The sequence below is a fragment of the Oryza sativa genome, chromosome 2 (genome assembly GCF_034140825.1).
Source record: "Oryza sativa Japonica Group chromosome 2, ASM3414082v1".
NCBI classification, from domain to species: domain Eukaryota; kingdom Viridiplantae; phylum Streptophyta; class Magnoliopsida; order Poales; family Poaceae; genus Oryza; species Oryza sativa.
In genome coordinates this window covers 2,296,477-2,318,349 of record NC_089036.1, presented here as the reverse complement: position 1 = coordinate 2,318,349, position 21,873 = coordinate 2,296,477, and the positions used below count along the sequence as shown (strand labels likewise).

Genomic DNA, 21,873 nt, shown 5'->3' with positions numbered 1-21,873 from the left:
ACTAGTGCCCCTACATCTGTCCATTATGCTCACCTATTACGAGTGCTCCGCTATCTACGTGGGACGCCATCTCGTGGTATATTTTTCTCCCGTGATAGCTCATTAGAGCTTCAAGCTTATTCAGATTCCACTTGGGCAAGTGACCCTATTGATCGATGCTCTATTACTGGCTATTGTATCTTCCTGGGATCTTCTCTTCTTGCTTGGAAGTCAAAGAAACAGACAGCTATCTCTCGTTCAAGCGCTGAGGCTGAATTACGAGCTCTTGCAACTACAACAGCTGAAGTTATATGGCTCCGTTGGCTACTTGCAGATCTTGGTGTTGTCCTCTCACAACCAACTTCATTGTTTTGTGATAACACAAGTGCTATCCAAATAGCCTCAAATCCTGTCAAACATGAACTCAGCAAACACATAGGGACTGATGCTTCTTTTACCCGATTTCATTATCAACACAGGACAATCTGTCTTCATTACTTGCCCTCTGAACTTCAAGTTGCTGACTTCTTCACCAAACCGCAAACACGAGACCAGCATGATTTTCTTCTTTCCAAACTCAAGGCTGTTGATCCACCTAGAGTTTGACAGGGGGTGTTAATGTATACACCATATATATATTTCTGTTTTGGTTCAGTTGGCCCACTTAGCCCATTTGGCCCATGTATATGTATATAACCTTCACTACCATCTAGGGTTCACTGCTGAATACATTTTCGTGATCTCCCCCAAATGTTGAACAGGTATGATAGACTTCTGAGCCTATCTGGAGGCAACAAGGCATCAATGTATCATGGAAGGTATGTTGTCTTTCAGAACTAGAACTTCTTCTGCAGGTGGTGATACCTGTTTCACCCCACAACTCCACAAGCAGTTGGGCAAGAATAGCAAGCTGAGAGTAAAGCCATATGCTGCAAGGAGCCTGAAATACGGAGACTTGTTTTAGAGAATCAGAGTTAGTATATGCAAACCTTATTTCCATGGACATGCGAAGTGTAATTAGTTGTAGTAGCTCATCTCCTGTAAGTTTTGCGTCATCACTGTACGGAGTAAAAGATCACTACTCAGATTGCAACCGCGCATTGATGTAAATTTTGTTCTTGACCTGAGAAAAAATGAAATCGAAGTAAGTAAAGCTGCAAATTAATGTTCTCTTATTATGAGATTGGCAGGTTTGCGATGTTTGAGTTGTTTATGTGATCTGTTTATCTATCAGGATACCTCCACCTGCCGACTTGCTGTGTCAAGTTCAGTCAGATGATCCTTGCCTAATTGTCTAATTGAACAAAAGTTCAGTCAGAAGTTCAATTAGACAATGGTTGTGCAGATTCTCACATCAGTAGTCTTTAATATGGTATTCTAAGTAGTTTTTTTTTTTTTCAAATCAGGCTGATGAAAATAATTCATGTACTTAGGCTGTGTTCGTAGGGGATGTTCCCAACCAGCCATTAGTGCACGGAAAACGGAATAGTCCATTAGCGCGCGACTAATTAAGTATTGGTTAATTTTTTTTCAAAAATAGATCAATATGATTAATATGATTTTTTTAAGCAACTTTTGTATAGAAACTTTTGCATTGGGAACAGTGAACTACATACACTGGTCAACAAGGAGATCAGTTGGCTAGCGATCAACCAATTCACGGTCTGTAAGTGCAAATTAATTTCTCTGATTTTTGCTAGGTACACGAATTGCACCAGGAAAAGAACAAGCCCTGCTACAAAATTCATGGAGACATACTGGACTACTACGCCGCAACCTTACTATGTTAATTGTGAGGTACAATCTACACCAATTTCTTTAAACAATTTTACAAGTGCCACATATTCTCATACAAATATTGCTAGACCTATTTTTAATGGACATATTGCATTTGCTAGTGATTATTCAAATAATTATTCGAGATCTTTGAATTACGAAAATAATATGTCACTGCCTATGCAAAGTAATTCACATACTTTAAAATTCAGTAATGCTAGTAATATACAATATATACACACACCTTTTAATTCATCGGCGATTATTTCACAACCTACTGTTACACAACAAATTTTGCCGATGAAAGATATGTATGGCCATGACAATATTAATTATCCAGTTGATTCTTTTAATTCATTGCATGGCATGCCAAGTATCGGTCAGTCACATCTCAGTCTTATGGGTCACCTTATATAGTATCTAGTGGAAATAATTCGGCTTCATATGCTAGTAGCGATTATAGCCGAATTAATAGTAGTTCCACTAGTGATTTTGTACCCCCACATAGTTTGCCATCTTCAAAATGTCAATCAAATAGTACTATGTATATGGTCAAACACGCAGAGTTCAAATTGTGTAAATTCGGTTGGGGGCAAACTGAAATACCTATGTCAAAAATTGCCAACATTGATCAAGAGCACAATTTCGATCTCGACAATAACACTGTCACACTAGACGATTTATCTGAGGGCCAACGGTGTGAGTTAGAGCAGGAAGTCGAGGTAGAAATTGCAGAGCTAAGGGAACATAAACTCATACGCTTGCAGAAAACAAAGAATAGTGTTATTGCGAAACAGCAAAAGCCGATAAATTTAGAATTATCGGCTAATGAAAAGGAGGTAGCTATGCTTGATTTATCTGGAAACATAGGACCTTTTGTTTTGCCAGCTGAATTTCGTGCCAAGGAAGTGGATGAACATCTAGACGATGGATCACGAAATCGCGACGACAAGGCGGAAATATTGGAGAGCCATCAATGAACGAACTTAGACATCATTCAAGTGAAAAAATCAGAATGCTTCTCCAACACATTAGATAAGGTAACGTTTACAGGTAATTTGCTTATTTCTCAATTTGATCATGCTTCTGAAAATAATCCATACATTAATAATGTCACCATGAATAATTCTAACAGATCGATTGGGGAGATTAATATTCTTGTTGGCAATAATAAAGTGTTTAAATTTTCTATTTCATCATTGACAAAGTTTATGTCTACATGGTTTGCTTATGATCAATCTAGAGCTAGAAGCACAAAATTAAAATTGGTGCTGATATAGCAGATAGTTCTAAATCATTGGACAAGGGAAATATAAGCGACAATGTAGCCGAATGGGTAGATAGTAAATCTGAACCATTTGTTTGCTTAGCTTTAAAACCGTCTCCACAAAAGTGTCGGTTAAAGGAAAAGAAGTATACTTTTGATTGGAGTATGTGTGATCATATTTTTGATGATTTGCTAAAGAATGATTATATTAAATTGCCGGATCATCATGTCATGCCATCGCTTCAAGATTTAGAAGAACAAATTTATTGTAAGTGGCATAATTCATTTGATCATTGCACTAGTGATTGTAATATTTTTCGTCAGAAAATACAATCAGCTATTAATGAAGGTCGATTGCATGTTGCAACTCCAGAAAAGTCACATGCCATGGATAACCGATTTGATAAGAGAAATCGGTCTAGGTGGTCTAGTAGAAAGAAGTCTTCGGTACAGGTGGGAGGTAGTTCAACAAGGAAGCAAATCTAGGTGCCGAAGTCTAGAGTTCAAGAAAAGAGCTTAGCTGCTGGTGCATGTGTGAGTGTACAAAAGGCTTTAGTTTAGAAAAAAGGTTATTGAACCTGGGGGGCATGCACGTGTACAACAGCTAGAAAATGTACATCATGTGAGTATGAAGTGAGAGACATCTTCGGCAGAGTTAGTAACAAATCAGGATCCGCCGAAGAGCTCGGGGGGCAATGGCAGCCAACTGAGACATTCACACAGCTTGTCGAATTGGCAGAAGAAGCAGCTCCACAAGCTAAGTGTAGAAAAGCTGAGGGAGAAAGGTATGTCATGGCTTCCTAAAGGAAGTGTTCAGGTGCAGAATAAAACAGATGTTAAAGTTAAAGTGGAGGCAAAGAATGAGAAGGTAGTTAGGAGGTGTGTGCCAAATCAACGGTTTGCATCAGATCATCAGGTTCTTTTGCCACCATATTATATATATTCTTCACCTATGCAACCGATGCATATGTCTTGGAATCAATTCTCAGGTATGTAAGGTTATCCTTCATGGTCTTATTATGATTCTTGGATATCATATGAGTCTATATTATGGAGGGATGTTACCATATAGTTTTGTATATTTACTAATAATTGTAGATGTTGTTATCAATTTTTAGAGACCGAAATATTTGGGAGCTAGAAATAACTGTGATTTTTTTATTTTTTTTATAATTTATTTCGGTCATATTTTGTGCAAGTCGGCAAGATGTTGGTACTGTTTTAGTTTTGCCAAATAGTATTTGCTTATGAGACATCGGTTTATTTGGAATACCCTTACACTTTAGACCGAATACAAGGCTTTGTTATTCGGTTTGGAAATTTAGTTAATATTGGTGTGAGGATGTAGATGCTTTGGGTGATTTGCTGCTAGTAGTCCACCAATTTAGTTGGGGAGTTTAGGATTCACTGGTGAAGAAACCATCTTTGGTCGGTCAGCCAAAAACCACAATAGTCCCGGTTGCAATAAAAACCGGGTTATAGCTACTTTTTTATCTTTTGTTCCGGTTGGTGTTCTCAACCGGGACTAAAGATCAATTTTTAGTCCCGGTTGATAATACCAACCGAGACTAGAGATACCTATTATCTTTAGTCCCGGTTGGTGGATCTATTTGTAGTCCCGATTGGTAGCCTAAACTGGAACAAAATATCACCATGCGCGCATGCGTGGCGGAGAGGACGAGGCATGCGCGAGATGGAGGAGTTAATAAATTCTATTCCTTATCTCTTCCCTAACCTTATCTCTTGCTCCTCCCATCTCTTCCTCTTCCTCCTCCTCCTCTCCCCATTCTATTCCTCCCCTCTCTTCTCTTTCGTCAGCGGCCAAGCGGCGGCGGCGGCCGGATAGAGGCGCAGGCGGTCTCGCGCCATGGCGGCCAGCCGGGCGGCAGCGGCGGGGCCCTCGCGCGGCAGGGCGGAGGTGGCCTCGCGCCGCGTGTCACGCCCGAAATTTCTATCCAAAATTCCAAACGCTTACATGTGTGTGAACCCTCGTCCAGGAATCAGCCGAGGCACACAATAACAAATTGATAATAGAGTACAAATATTACTCTAATTAATAAGCGAATAAAATGTCATTACAGAGGTAGATACTTCCTCTCAATCAATAAAGATCTAAGCAGCGGAAAGAAAGATAAACGGCGCAGACGGCTCCACTCCACAGGCAGCTTGACCAAGGCTACACCTAATCCTCCACACCATCAGCCTCATTGAAGAACTCTTCCTCTGATGAATGATTGCAAGGTGAGTATATGACATACTCAGCAAGCCACGCAGCAAATATGCAAGTGCACAGGATAACAAAGGATGGCATAGTAGGGTTTCATTTGCAAAAGCAGCATTTAACAAACTTTTGAGAATTTAATAAAACAGTTAAGTAATAATTAAACAATATTAAATCAACGCTATACAACATACCCTGTTGCATAGGCCCAACCATTCTGAACAACCACCCCGGCTGCACAGTTCTATCTCCAAACCAGGAATATACCATTCCAAACCAGGAGCTAATCAAATTATTACCAGTTATAGCATCATTAACTATGGTGAGAAGTGTGAAACTAATCACGAAAGACATTGTTAGACCCGCCCATAACCGCGGGCACGGCTATTCGAATAGTTTTACTATGATCAGAGGTGTACCACTGTACCCACAAGACACAACCCCACATCATGTCACCATGTGCCTCAATACCACCACGGTACCTCGGAAAGGAGTTGTGACAATACCCCTTGCATAACACAATCCACCGCAGCGCACCTTCCTGGATCATAATCACCCCCTTATAAACAAGGCATGGACTCCCCAGCGACCCCCGTGGGCTTATCTCCGCCACTTCTCAGTCTGGTGCCCCGCAATGAACCATGCTATACAAAAGATAAAGCCGTTGCCCACGCTGGCTTGTGGTTGGCACGATTAATGTTTCACAACCGAAACTCGTGAACCGGTCCTTAATTGTCATGAGCACGACCATCAAAACCATGTGCTCACAACCCACCATTATCAGGTTTTAGTTGGCACATTAATTAATTAACTAATCACGATTGTCCATCGTGAACTATCATTAAGCCATCATTAAATAATAGTGAGTCATAAGTTATCCCAATAGTGAGCTAATGTTTCTAAGCATGGCTAAGCAATTATATCTAATGTCTAATTGAACCCATATAAATAAAGCTCAACTAGTCAAATTATAATAACCCAAGGGATCAAGGAATAAAGTAATCAAGAACAAAAAGGGCTATAACAATGAATAGGTTAATTCCACCCAATGACATTCGAAAATAAATGCAATAGTTGAAAAGAAACAATAGCTTTAAACAGGATCAACATGCTCAAAGGGTTGTTTGGGATCTGTGTGACTTGCCTTGCTGGCCTTGGAACTCTTCAAACTCTTCTCCGGCGAAAACGGACTCTCCGGAAACGACGGAATCTAAGCAGAAAAGAGCAAAATCACCAAAACAGCACATAAACAAGCATAAACAGTACATGTGGATATTTTTAATATGTAGATCTCAATTTTAGAAAAATTTAGAGACTTGAACCAACTAAATCGGAGCTAAGATGAATTAGTTATGAATTTTTGAAGATTAAATCGGATTAAAACACTTAAATTGATTTTAATTGAATTATGACGCAATAATGAATTATTTTTGAAAAGGAAAAGGAGGATTATTGCGTCAGCGGGCTAGGGTTTCGGTGGACCGGGCGCACGGCGGCGGTTCACGCGAACGGACGGCCGAGATCGACTCGATCCAAAACGGACGGCCGAGATCGATCGGTCCACGACCGGCTCACGGCGGACAGCCACGATGACGTCAGCGATGATGTCACCACCGGCGGCGGCGGCTCGGCGGCTCGGGCTTGCATGCTCGCCGGCGAACGACGGCACGGCGGCGCGAACGGAAGGCACCAACGGGTAGCGGACGGCACGGCAAACTCACCGGCGACCAAAGCGACGGCGGAAGAGGAACGGACGGCGACGGCGACGAAGAAGAAGCGGCGACGCTCTTCGGCTTGACGACGGCGACGGTGCTCCGGCGGTCTACAGCGACAGCGAAGGGGCGGACGAGGACGGCGACGACTTGGCGACCACGACGGCGGTCTTCCCGAGCGACGACGACGTCTGGAACGGCGGCGGCGCACGGCTGGAGCGACGGCGACGACGGCGGCGCTAGGGCACACGGCGCTAGGGCGTTTCCGACGACGAGAGGCGAAGGCGAAGGTGGCAGCGGGTAGAGGAGACACCGGGGAACCTTTTAAAGGGGCTAGGAGACGACGACGAAGGCCCACGGCGGCCGGCGACGAGAAGGAAAGTTCGGGAAAATCGAATCCGAAACAAACTCGAATCCACGAATTTCCAAACGATTTTAGCCGGTGTTTCCAAAAGAGAAAAGGTAGAGGAGATCTCGAGGATCATTTCCCCTCTATTGATTCGGCCGGAGAAGGAAAGGATCGGCCGAATTGGAAAGCGGCGGCGGCGGCGCGGTGCTAGGGTTTCGGCCGGAGGAAGACGACGACCTGACAGGCGGGCCCCACCTGTCAGCGGGCGGACGCGCGGGCGCGGGCGGCTGCGGACTGGGCCGGCTGGGCCGAGGAGAGAGAGAAGGGTTTTGGGCCGACTTTCGGCCCAAAGCCAAAAGAGACTTTTTAAAACCTTTTTCAATTTAAATTATTTCTTAAATGCAATTCCATTTATTAAAAATACTTCCTTAGCTCAAATAAATCCCAGAAAAATCTAGGAATTATAGAATTAAGCAAAGTATTTAATGAAATTTTATCTGGCCCCATTTTATATTGGAATTTATTAATTAAAATTAGATCTTCTCTTCTAGGCTTTTACAATAAATTCTAAAAATTCCATTTAAACAACAATTTATATATTTTGAATTTTCAGGGTGTGACAAACCTACCCCCCTTAAACAGAATCTCGTCCTCGAGATTCGGAAGAACTGGCGAACAGATGCGGATGAGCTGACTTCAATTCATCTTCTCGTTCCCAAGTTGATTCTTCTTCCGAGTGATTACTCCATTGGACTTTGCAAAAGCGGATAACTCGATTCCTGGTTCTTCTCTCATCTGTTTCCAAAATACGGATTGGTTTCTCAACATAGGTCAGATCCTCTTGGACTTCTATCTGTTCGAGATTAGCTTCTTCGGTAGGTACCCTTAAACACTTTTTCAATTGCGACACATGGAACACATTATGGACTCCTGCCAAAGATTGAGGTAACTCCAACTGATAAGCAACCTCTCCTCTTTTACTGACAATCTTATAAGGTCCCACAAAACGCGGTGCCAATTTTCCTTTGGTGTGGAAACGATGAACTCCTCTAAGAGGCGTGACACGAAGATACACATAATCTCCTTCAAAACTTAGATCTCTGCGGCGATTGTCGGCATAACTCTTATGACGAGATTGAGCCACTCGCAATCTTTCTTGAATGATCTTTACCTTTTCTTCTGCTTCCCTTAGGATATCCGTCCCGAAAACCTGACGTTCTCCCGTTTGATCCCACAAAAGCGGAGTGCGACACTTCCGACCATACAGTGCTTCGTAAGGAGCCATCTGAAGACTAGCTTGATAACTGTTGTTGTACGAAAATTCTGCATAAGGTAGATTCTTATCCCAACTTCCATCGAAATCTAAAGCACAAGCTCTCAACATGTCTTCTAAAATCTGATTCACCCTTTCGGTTTGTCCGTCTGTCTGCGGATGATAAGCAGTACTAAAGTTCAGCTTAGAACCCATCTCTTCCTGAAGTTTCTTCCAAAAATTTGAGGTAAACTGACTGCCTCGATCAGACACTATTTTCTTAGGGACGCCATGCAAACACACAATCCTTGCCATGTACAATTCCGCTAAGCGACTTCCGGAATAGGTTGTCTTTACCGGAATGAAATGAGCTACTTTGGTAAGTCTGTCGACTATCACCCAAATAGAGTCATGACCTGATGACGTTCTGGGTAAACCAGTGATAAAATCCATACCGATTTCTTCCCACTTCCATTCAGGAATCTTCAAAGGCTGCAACAAACCGGCGGGTTTCTGATGTTCTGCCTTGACTCGCTGACAAACATCACATACTGCTACGTATTCTGCGATTTCACGCTTCATACTTGCCCACCAAAATCTTTCCTTGAGATCCTGGTACATCTTAGTACTACCAGGGTGAATGGAGTATAAAGTATCATGAGCTTCTTTCAGAATTGCATCTTTTAAATCTTTGTTGTCGGGGACACAGATTCTCTCACCCAACCATACAGTTCCGTGCTCATCCTCCAAGAAACCGATAGCTTTTCCTCTTCTCATATTTTTCTTGATCTCTTGAATATCAGGATCATTAATTTGGGCTTCTCTAACTTGATCAATTAGAGTGGGCTTCGCTTCTAAGGCTGCAACGAAACCTCTACTGACAATTCCCAAATTTAATCTTTCAAATTCCTTGCATAATTCCAATGGCAGCTGTCGTCCTTCCGTAGCATTGCAATAGCCTTTTCTACTAAGAGCGTCTGCTACAACATTAGCCTTTCCCGGGTGATAATGAATTCCTATGTCATAATCCTTAATTAGTTCCAACCATCTCCGTTGTCTCATGTTCAGATCCGGCTGAGTAAAGATATACTTTAAACTCTTGTGATCGGTATATACCTCTGTACGAGTACCGAAAAGATAATGACGCCAAATTTTCAACGCATGAACTACTACAGCTAACTCAAGATCATGAGTAGGGTAGTTCTTCTCATGCGGACGTAACTGACGAGATGCATAGGCAACCACCTTTCCATCTTGCATTAGAAGACAACCTAACCCAAGTTTGGATGCATCGCAATACACTTGGAAACCCTTCTTTGGATCAGGTAAAATCAAAATAGGAGCTGATATCAAGCGACTTTTCAACTCTTGAAAACTCTGCTCACATTCTTCCGACCACTTGTACTTCACATCTTTCTGAAGCAGTCGTGTCATGGGCTTAGCAATCTTGGAAAAATTCTCTATAAACCTCCGATAATATCCTGCGAGGCCTAGGAAACTGCGGATCTCTGAAACTGTCTTCGGTTGTTTCCAGTTGGTTACGGATTCCACATTACTAGGATCAACGGCAACTCCTCCGGCTGAGATGACGTGACCAAGGAACTTCACTTCAGACAACCAAAATTCACACTTGCTAAACTTAGCATACAGTTGATGTTCTCGTAACTTCTCTAGTGCAAGGCGAAGATGTTCTTCATGCTCTTCTTTGGTTCGAGAGTAGATAAGAATGTCATCAATAAAGACCGCCACAAACTTGTCTAGGTATTCCATAAACACCTTATTCATCAAGTTCATGAAGAAAGCGGGGGCATTGGTAAGTCCAAAAGACATAACAGTACATTCGAACAACCCATACCTAGTGGTAAAAGCTGTCTTAGGTATATCTTCCTCTTTGATTCTTAACTGGTGATACCCTGATCGAAGATCTATCTTGGAGAAAACAGTAGCACCTTTAAGCTGATCAAACAAATCATCAATTCTGGGTAGTGGATACTTATTCTTGATAGTCACATCATTTAGTGCACGATAGTCCACACACATTCTCTGGGTATGGTCTTTCTTTTCCACAAAAATAACCGGAGCTCCCCATGGTGATGAACTCGGTCTGATGTATCCTTTCTGAAGCAAATCATCTACTTGCCTCTTGACTTCTGCCAACTCATTGGCTGCCATTCTATAAGGTCTCTTATGGATCGGAGTTGTTCCAGGTACCAAATCTATTCTGAACTCTATATCCCTTTTGGGCGGCATACCAGGTAAATCATATGGGAACACATCGGGATACTCCCGGACTATAGAAATCTCTTCCAAAGTTATCTGGTTCAGTCTTGACCTTAAAGACTCAGAAGACAATGCATGAACAGTTACAACTCGACCATCATTGCTGGTGAGAGTTACTTTTCTGTTAGCACAGTCTATCACACCTTTATGTCTGGCTAACCAGTCCATCCCTAGGATGACATCAAGGTCTTTGGATTCTAACAAGATAAGATTGGCCAGGAATGGTACTCCTTGAATTTCTATTCTGACAGAGGGGCTACGTTGCAAAGAGAGTGCTTGATTACTTGGGGTACTAACCATCAAAGGACGTCTAAGATCTTCTACTTCCATCCCATGATTTCCCGCAAAACTCATAGATAAGAATGAATGTGTAGCACCAGAATCGAAAAGCACTGTTGCAGGAACTAAGTTAACAAGGAACGTACCCAAAATCACATCTGGAGCATCTTGAGCTTCTGCAGCAGCAACATGATTAACACGGGCCTTTGATGCTGGTACAGTAGAGTTGCTCTGGACAGGGACAACTTTCACGCGTCGGGGCTTCGGACACTTGTTAGCATAATGTCCTGGGTCTCCACAGTTGAAACACACCACGGGCTTGCTGCCTTGCTCCCTCTTGGCAGGTTGTTGCTGTGCTGGAGCTGCAACAGGATGTGGAGCTTGATTACGGATGTTGTTGCCAGCATTGTTGTTGAAGAACTGACGCTGCGGACGAACAACAGACGAAGAACCTCCCTGTGGCATAGACTGGGGTCCTAAAGTAAGACGCGGCTTCTGATTATTCCCCTGTTGTGTCTTGAATTGAGCAATCCGGCGTTTCTTTTGCTCCATACGATTGTACTTTTCCTCCTGGCGAATAGCTTTATCCACTAACTTCTGGAAATCATGATAATCCCCAGTCATGAGTGGGTAAGAAAGCTCATCATTAAGTCCTTCCAAGAACTTCTCCTGGCGCTCTTCATCATTGCGCACATCTTCCGGAGCATAACGAGCAAGACGATTGAACTCGTGCAAATACTCCGTAACAGAGCGAGATCCCTGAGTGAGCGACCTGAATTCCTTCTTCTTGAGAGACACCACTCCCGATGGTATATGCGTCTTCCGGAAAGCAGCGGTGAATTCAAGCCAAGTGATAGGTTCAGCAGTAGTCCTGTTCAGACGGAAGTGATCCCACCATTCAGAGGCAGGGCCATGCAACTGATGTGATGCAAATGAGACCTTCTCCTGATCAGTGCACTGAAGCAAATCCAACTTCTTCTCTATGGCATGCAGCCAATCACCAGCTTCAACAGGATTAGTGGTGCTAGAGAAAACAGGCGGCCTCACACGAAGAAATTCTGCTAACTTGTTCTGGGGAGGTGCATGGTTATTTCCTTGGTTTTGCTGGTTCTGGAGTTGCTGCATCATCATGTTCATTAGCTGTGTCTGTTGAGCAAGAACTTGAGCAAGAGTGGGATTCTCTCCGTTGTTATTGTTACTGGGGCCATTCCCGTTGCTGCGAGTGTTCACCATCTGGCATGGACAGGGCACAAGAAGAGAAACCGGGGGAAACTACTTAGGACAGAGAATTACTTTAACTTTTATTGATCTTAACTGAGTTTCATTATTACAAACTGAAGACTCTCACACCACTAAACTCACCAACTTCCTAACACTCAAAAGCAAACAAACGCATGCACTTACATCCCACTACTGATGTAAATCACATGCGAGACACACAAGCAAACTTAAAACAAGCAAGCTAACACAACGATCTAAGACAACGGCTTAACAAGTCACTCTAGTTCTTCCGAGCATCGGAGGTCGATTAAAGGCTCGTTCGGCTCGTCTTCATCATCTTGAGTTGCTACCCACTCAATCTTGGAATGGTTGCGCTTGGATTCTTCTTCTTCATCATCACTTATGATGATGACCGGAGGATCTGCTAGGGTTGGGGCAACTTCTTTCTCCACCACACGAACCTTTGGCGCCAATTGATAGCGAGGGACAAATAGAGCTCTCTTCCTTGCGGTGAGACGAATCCTGGCCTTCTGCGGTGGTGCTTCTCCCTTCAATACAGCTAGTTCCTTCTCCAAACGATCCACTTTGTCTTCTAGCTTGCAAATCTTACCACGATTCCGGTCTTCACGATCTTGAGCTGCTAACACAATCTCCGCACGACTTTCATCCATAGCCCACAGCATCTCCACCAAATGCCTTGTGGTAGCATCATTCTCAATTCCTTCAGTCTCAAGGTAACTGCCACGGTCACTTCCCTGTGGTTGACGAGGATGGTAGCGATACTCAGTGTCGGCCAATTGATCACTGTAGCGATCGCGAAGCTCTCCTATGGCGATCCTTGCCACTTCCTGACATGCATGGATGTAGTTTCTTCCTCCAGCTTTGAACATCACTGAGGGGATATCTTCACTATTACTGTTCAAGGTGACTTTGACTCGGCACTTCTCTTCATGACGATCATGAGGAATCTGGGCATAAAAAGGGGCAGTCCCAAATCCAATGACAAAGGACATTGTACGCAACTCCTGGACAAAACCCTCAACACCAAACAAGTACTCAGGCTTGTAGCGCGGCATCTAAAGACAAGTGAAAGGAGGGAGTTAAGACATTTATCCAATTAATAGCAAAAGTTTTTGGATTAATTTGAATAAAGTTAGAAAATCAAAGTAAAAAGGTAAGTAAACAAAGTAAACCAAGCTTGCAAGATAAGTTGAAACAGTTGGAAACGAGGTCACAAGTTTTGTACTTTTGAATAACAGGTTTCAAAAGAAATGAAAGAAAGTTATAAAATCAACATGCTAAATTTATTTTATTGCAGCAAGATTAAATAAAGCAATATTGTAAAACTTTTGCTGGTAAATGAGCCATTAGTACAGTAATAGATGTACAGTACTAATAACACTGGAATAAATTTTTAATGAGAACCATTAAAAGAGATTATGAAGTGCATGTGCCATTAGTTTGGTTTAAAAGAGAAAGGGAGGAGAACAGTTCTACTTTTCCAATATTTTTAGAGGGCTTCTATGGGTAACCGTTTGGCATAACCTAGGGTCAAGGGGCTCTGATACCAACTTGTCACGCCCGGAATTTCTATCCAAAATTCCAAACGCTTACATGTGTGTGAACCCTCGTCCAGGAATCAGCCGAGGCACACAATAACAAATTGATAATAGAGTACAAATATTACTCTAATTAATAAGCGAATAAAATGTCATTACAGAGGTAGATAGTTCCTCTCAATCAATAAAGATCTAAGCAGCGGAAAGAAAGATAAACGGCGCAGACGGCTCCACTCCACAGGCAGCTTGACCAAGGCTACACCTAATCCTCCACACCATCAGCCTCATTGAAGAACTCTTCCTCTGATGAATGATTGCAAGGTGAGTATATGACATACTCAGCAAGCCACGCAGCAAATATGCAAGTGCACAGGATAACAAAGGATGGCATAGTAGGGTTTCATTTGCAAAAGCAGCATTTAACAAACTTTTGAGAATTTAATAAAACAGTTAAGTAATAATTAAACAATATTAAATCAACGCTATACAACATACCCTGTTGCATAGGCCCAACCATTCTGAACAACCACCCCGGCTGCACAGTTCTATCTCCAAACCAGGAATATACCATTCCAAACCAGGAGCTAATCAAATTATTACCAGTTATAGCATCATTAACTATGGTGAGAAGTGTGAAACTAATCACGAAAGACATTGTTAGACCCGCCCATAACCGCGGGCACGGCTATTCGAATAGTTTTACTCTGATCAGAGGTGTACCACTGTACCCACAAGACACAACCCCACATCATGTCACCATGTGCCTCAATACCACCACGGTACCTCGGAAAGGAGTTGTGACAATACCCCTTGCATAACACAATCCACCGCAGCGCACCTTCCTGGATCATAATCACCCCCTTATAAACAAGGCATGGACTCCCCAGCGACCCCCGTGGGCTTATCTCCGCCACTTCTCAGTCTGGTGCCCCGCAATGAACCATGCTATACAAAAGATAAAGCCGTTGCCCACGCTGGCTTGTGGTTGGCACGATTAATGTTTCACAACCGAAACTCGTGAACCGGTCCTTAATTGTCATGAGCACGACCATCAAAACCATGTGCTCACAACCCACCATTATCAGGTTTTAGTTGGCACATTAATTAATTAACTGTCACACCCTGAAAATTTTTTAAAATTTATAAATTGTTGTTTAAATGGAATTTCTAGAAATAATTTTAAAAGTCTTGAAGAGAAGATCTTGTTTTAATTAATAAATTCCAATATAAAATGGGGCCAGATAAAATTTCATTAAATACTTTGCTTAATTCTATAATTCCTAGATTTTTCTGGGATTTATTTGAGCTAAGGAAGTATTTTTAATAAATGGAATTGCATTTAAGAAATAATTTAAATTGAAAAAGGTTTTAAAAAGTCTTCTTTTGGCTTTGGGCCGAAAGTCGGCCCAAAACCTCTCTTCTCTCTCCTCGGCCCAAGCCGGCCCAGTCCGCCGCCCGCGCGCGCGCCCTCGCTCGCTGACAGGTGGGGCCCACCTGTTAGTCGTCGTCTACCTTCGGCCGCCGCCGCCGAAACCCTAGTTTCGCGCCGCCGCCGTTTCCTTTCCAAATCCGGCCGTTCCTTTCCTTCTCCGGCCGAATTGAAAGAGGGGAAATGATCCTTGGGATCTCCTCTACCTTTTCTCCTTTGGAATCTTTGGCTAAATCGTTTTGGAAAGAGTTGGATTCGAGTTCGTCTCGGATTTGTTCTTCCCGAGCTTTCCTTCGCCGTTGCCGTCGCCGTGGGCCTTCGCCGCCGCCTCCGAGCCCCTTTAAAAGGACCCCCGGTGTCTCCTCTACCCGTCGCCACCCTTGCCTTCGCTTCTAGTCGTCGGAATCGCTCTAGCGCCGTGTGCCCTAGCTTCGCCGTCGCCGCCGCCGCTCCAGCCGTGCGCCGCCGTCGTTTCAGCCGTCGCCGTCGCTCGGGAAAACCACCGTCGTGCTCGCCAAGTCGTCGCCGTCCTCGTCCGCCCCTTCGCCGTCGCCGGAGATCACCGGAGCAGCTTCGCCGTCGTCGACCCGAAGGTTCCCGCCGCTTCCTCCTCGTCGCCGTCGCCGTCTGTTGGTCTTCCGCCGCCGTTTAGGTCACCGGTGAGTTCGCCGTGTTGTCCTCTACATCTTGGTGCCCTCCGTTTGCGTCCTAGCGCCGCCGTTTGCCGGTGAGTGTGCGCCGCCCGAGCCGTCCGCTCCGCCGAGCCGCCGCCGCTGTCGGTGACGTCACCGCTGACGTCATCGGGGTCGTCCGCCGTGAGCCGCCGTGGACCCGATCGATCTCGGCCGTCCGTTTTGGATGGATCGATCTCGGCCGTCCGTTCGCGTGAACCGTCGCCCGTGCGCCCGGTCCACCAAACCCTAGCCCGCTGACGCAATAATTCTCTTTTCCTTTTCAAAAATAATTCATTATTGCGTCATAATTCAATTTTAACCGATATAAGTGTTTTAATCCGATTTAATCTTTAAAAATTCATAACTAATTCATCTTAGCTCCGATTTAGTTGGTTCAAGTCTCTAAATTCTTCTAAAATTGAGATTTACACATTAAAAATATCCACATGTACTGTTCATGCTTGTTTATGTGCTGTTTTGGTGATTTTGCTCTTTTCTGCTTAGATTCCGTCGTTTCCGGAGAGTCCGTTTTCGCAGAAGAAGAGTTTGAAGAGTTCCAAGGCCAGCAAGGCAAGTCACACAGATCCCAAACAACCCTTTGAGCATGTTGATCCTATTTAAAGCTATTGTTTCTATTCAACTATTGCATCTATTTTCGAATGTCATTGGGTGGAATTGACCTATTCTTTGTTATGGCCCTTTTGTATTTGATTACCTTATTCCTTGATACCTTGGGTTATTACAATTTGACTAGTTGAGCTTTATTTATATTGGTTCAACTAGATATTAGATATAATTGCTTAGCCCTGCTTAGAAACATTAGTACACATTCGGGATAACTAATGACTCACTATTATTTAATGATGGTTTCATGATAGTTCACGATGGTCAATCGTGATTAGTTAATTAATTAATGTGCCAACTAAAACCTGGTAATGGTGGGTTGTGAGCACATGGTTTTGTTGGTCGTGCTCATGACAATTAAGGACCGGTTCACGAGTTTCGGTTGTGAAACATTAACCGTGCCAACCACAAGCCAGCATGGGCAACGACTTTATCTTTTGTATAGCATGGTTCATTGCGGGGCACCAGACTGAGAAGTGGCGGAGATAAGCCCACGGGGGTCGCTGGGGAGTCCATGCCTTGTTTATAAGGGGGTGATTATGATCCAGGAAGGTGCGCTGCAGTGGATTGTGTTATGCGAGGGGTATTGTCACAACTCCTTTCCGAGATACCGTGGTGGTATTGAGGCACATGGTGACATGATGTGGGGTTGTGTCTTGTGGGTACAGTGGTACACCTCTGATCAGAGTAAAACTATTCGAATAGCCGTGCCCGCGGTTATGGGCGGGTCTAACAATGTCTTTCGTGATTAGTCTCACACCTCTCATCATTGTAAAAGATGCTTAAACTGGTAATAATTTGATTAGCTCCTGGTTTGGAATGGTACATTCCTGGTTTGGAGATAGAACTGTGCAGCCGGGATGGTTGTTCAGAATGGTTGGGCCTATACAACAGGGTATGTTGTATAGCGTTGGATTAATATTGTTTAATTACTTAACTGTTTTATTAAATTCTCAAATGTTTGCTAAATGCTGCTTTTGCAAATGCAACCCTATTATGCCATCCTTTGTTATCCTGTGCACTTGCATATTTGCTGCGTGGCTTGCTGAGTATGTCATATACTCACCTTGCAATCATTCATCAGAGGAAGAGTTCTACAATGAGGCTGATGGTGTGGAGGATTAGGTGTAGCCTTGGTCAAGCTGCCTGTGGAGTGGAGCCGTCTGCGCCGTTTATTTATTTTCCGCTGCTTAGATCTTTATTGATTGAGAGGAACTATCTACCTCTGTAATGACATTTTATTCGCTTATTAATTAGAGTAATATTTGTACTCTATTATCAATTTGTTATTGTGTGCCTCGGCTGATTCCTGGACGAGGGTTCACACACATGTAAGCGTTTGGAATTTTGGATAGAAATTCCGGGCGTGACATTAACTAATCACGATTGTCCATCGTGAACTATCATTAAGCCATCATTAAATAATAGTGAGTCATAAGTTATCCCAATAGTGAGCTAATGTTTCTAAGCATGGCTAAGCAATTATATCTAATGTCTAATTGAACCCATATAAATAAAGCTCAACTAGTCAAATTATAATAACCCAAGGGATCAAGGAATAAAGTAATCAAGAACAAAAAGGGCTATAACAATGAATAGGTTAATTCCACCCAATGACATTCGAAAATAAATGCAATAGTTGAAAAGAAACAATAGCTTTAAACATGATCAACATGCTCAAAGGGTTGTTTGGGATCTGTGTGACTTGCCTTGCTGGCCTTGGAACTCTTCAAACTCTTCTCCGGCAAAAACGGACTCTCCGGAAACGACGGAATCTAAGCAGAAAAGAGCAAAATCACCAAAACAGCACATAAACAAGCATAAACAGTACATGTGGATATTTTTAATATGTAGATCTCAATTTTAGAAAAATTTAGAGACTTGAACCAACTAAATCGGAGCTAAGATGAATTAGTTATGAATTTTTGAAGATTAAATCGGATTAAAACACTTAAATTGATTTTAATTGAATTATGACGCAATAATGAATTATTTTTGAAAAGGAAAAGGAGGATTATTGCGTCAGCGGGCTAGGGTTTCGGTGGACCGGGCGCACGGCGGCGGTTCACGCGAACGGACGGCCGAGATCGACTCGATCCAAAACGGACGGTCGAGATCGATCGGTCCACGACCGGCTCACGGCGGACAGCCACGATGACGTCAGCGATGACGTCACCACCGGCGGCGGCGGCTCGGCGGCTCGGGCTTGCATGCTCGCCGGCGAACGACGGCACGGCGGCGCGAACGGAAGGCACCAACGGGTAGCGGACGGCACGGCGAACTCACCGGCGACCAAAGCGACGGCGGAAGAGGAACGGACGGCGACGGCGACGAAGAAGAAGCGGCGACGCTCTTCGGCTTGACGACGGCGACGGTGCTCCGGCGGTCTACAGCGACAGCGAAGGGGCGGACGAGGACGGCGACGACTTGGCGACCACGACGGCGGTCTTCCCGAGCGACGGCGACGTCTGGAACGGCGGCGGCGCACGGCTGGAGCGACGGCGACGACGGCGGCGCTAGGGCACACGGCGCTAGGGCGTTTCCGACGACGAGAGGCGAAGGCGAAGGTGGCGGCGGGTAGAGGAGACACCGGGGAACCTTTTAAAGGGGCTAGGAGACGACGACGAAGGCCCACGGCGGCTGGCGACGAGAAGGAAAGTTCGGGAAAATCGAATCCGAAACAAACTCGAATCCACGAATTTCCAAACGATTTTAGCCGGTGTTTCCAAAGGAGAAAAGGTAGAGGAGATCTCGAGGATCATTTCTCCTCTATTGATTCGGCCGGAGAAGGAAAGGATCGGCCGAATTGGAAAGCGGCGGCGGCGGCGCGGCGCTTGGGTTTCGGCCGGAGGAAGACGACGACCTGACAGGCGGGCCCCACCTGTCAGCGGGCGGACGCGCGGGCGCCGGCGGCTGCGGACTGGGTCGGCTGGGCCGAGGAGAGAGAGAAGGGTTTTGGGCCGACTTTCGGCCCAAAGCCAAAAGAGACTTTTTAAAACCTTTTTCAATTTAAATTATTTCTTAAATGCAATTCCATTTATTAAAAATACTTCCTTAGCTCAAATAAATCCCAGAAAAATCTAGGAATTATAGAATTAAGCAAAGTATTTAATGAAATTTTATCTGGCCCCATTTTATATTGGAATTTATTAATTAAAATTAGATCTTCTCTTCTAGGCTTTTACAATAAATTCTAAAAATTCCATTTAAACAACAATTTATATATTTTGAATTTTCAGGGTGTGACACCGCGGCAGCCGGGCGGCGGCGGATCCGGAGGGGAGGCGGCTGGGCGGCGGTCACGCGCAGAGGGCCGCGCCTGGCGGCGGCTGGTGCAGCGGCAGGCGGTGGAAGCTGGAGCTTGGATTTTTTTTCTTTTTTTCCTTAATGTGCGATTCGATCTGTGTGTTGATTGAGTTGAATGTGTGATTTGATCTGTGTTGTTGTTGTGAATGATTTGGGGATAAACTATTGTGTGGATGATTTGGGATGAACTATTGCTGTGAATGATTTGGATGAACTATATTGCTGTGTGCTGTGAATGTTTGATCTGAGATAATGCTGTGAATGTTTGATCTGAGATGATTTGGTCAAATAGCAAAAGAACAGTGAAAAAGGAAGAGAGAAAAGAAAAAAAAAAAAGAAAAAACCCTCCAACCGGGACCACATCTTTAGTCCCGATCGATCTTTAGTCCCGGGTATTTGAACCGGGACTAAAGATATACCCGGGACTAAAGATATCTTTAGTCCCGGATTGTTACTCCCGGTTGAAAAACTGGGACTATAGAGGAGTTCCCAACCGGAACTAAAAATCGTTTCTCCACCAGTGATTGCTAAATTGTTATATGGATCGATGTTTAGTTTTAATCAAACCGCTTGATACCTTTACTGTTCGTCATATATTGAGGAAGGAAGATAGCAAAGCAAATTACTTGACGCAAGTCTTCTTGTTAACTGCTACTGAATGAATCGGCTCAAATTGTAGTGTTAGTTTGCATGGCAATTTAGTGCAAGCCGATTTATCTAGTAGTAACACTTTGGTGAATACATGCAGTAGTGCTGGTGCCGGGTAGTTCTGAATTCTGATAGGGGTACACAGTACATGCATGTGGTTTCGGTGCTAATGAGGTGTATGCGTACGTGTACGTTCTGGTAGTAGTGTACATGCCTCATTGGAGTATGATGGTTCGGCTAGCTGAATACAATGGAGACAGGGGCTTGTACGTCTTGTCGTTGTGGCTGAGCTAGTACCTGGTGGTTAATAGCTACAGATAGTGTAGTATCATAGCCAGAATTGGAGGATAGGTTAATTCGGTTAGGTGGACATTAGTGATGACCGAATTAGTAGTAAAATTTGTACTAAATGGAAAATATTTGAGAAGGTATTTGTAGGAGGTTTGATTGTCTCAAGACGAATGCTTATTTGAGTATTGTTTTGAGAGAACGACTGTGGATAGGCTTAAAACGGATACCTATTTGAGTATCATTTTGAGAGGACGACTATGGATGGGCTCAGAACTGATACCGTGTTCAAAGTATCGTTCTAAGAAGATGACTGTGGATTGGTTTAGGACAAATATCATATTAGTGGTTAATTTTTATAGTGTTTTCGGTAAAAAAAAGTTATGATTCTTATACTGAAAACAGGGGTATGTGTTTGTACCATAATTTGGCTTAAAATTAGTTTATTTGGGCAGGCCAAATTATTGAGAGTAGTTGGTACATTTATCTAGACGTTTGCTCGAGAGTTTTGAAACATATATGTGTGCAGGAATTTGTGATGCCCTGCTTGGATGATCTGTGTATAATGCTGGGTGCAGCAGCAATTTATTTGGTTTGGACTTGTCACATGCATGCAGCCTAGGAGAGATTTGCGACGGGGATCAGTGCTTGATTGATGATTAATTTGCCGAGCTGTGCTGCTGTTGCCGCACGGGACCCGTGCCACATAGACCGAAGGGTGACAGTGATCAGGCTGGAAGACTGGCATTAGATTGCATGCGAACTATTTATTTTTTGTTTGTTAATATTTAGATGGAGTCGGATTCTGTTAGCTAATTTATTGGAGTTTCCATGTACGCTCAAGTGGTGCGGCTAGGGTTCAGGTGCTCCTATAAATATTAGTGTATTAGGTTAGTTTTGAGGAACCCCCCCAAAAAAAAATATCAATCTACTATTTTCTTGTTATTTACTTTCCTATTATTTTCTATTTTGTTTTCATAGCTGAGTTCTGGTAACCCTAGAATTTAGT

General features: G+C 43.7%; 1 long non-coding RNA gene across 1 annotated transcript; it reads left to right on the top strand.

The window, feature by feature from the left end:
• Nucleotides 1-15,421: 15,421 nt before the first annotated feature.
• On the top strand, nucleotides 15,422-17,896 carry LOC136355433 (uncharacterized). Its single transcript, XR_010739685.1, has 2 exons — nucleotides 15,422-15,983; nucleotides 16,503-17,896. It is a non-coding gene; the product is annotated as an uncharacterized lncRNA (long non-coding RNA).
• Nucleotides 17,897-21,873: the final 3,977 nt, after the last annotated feature.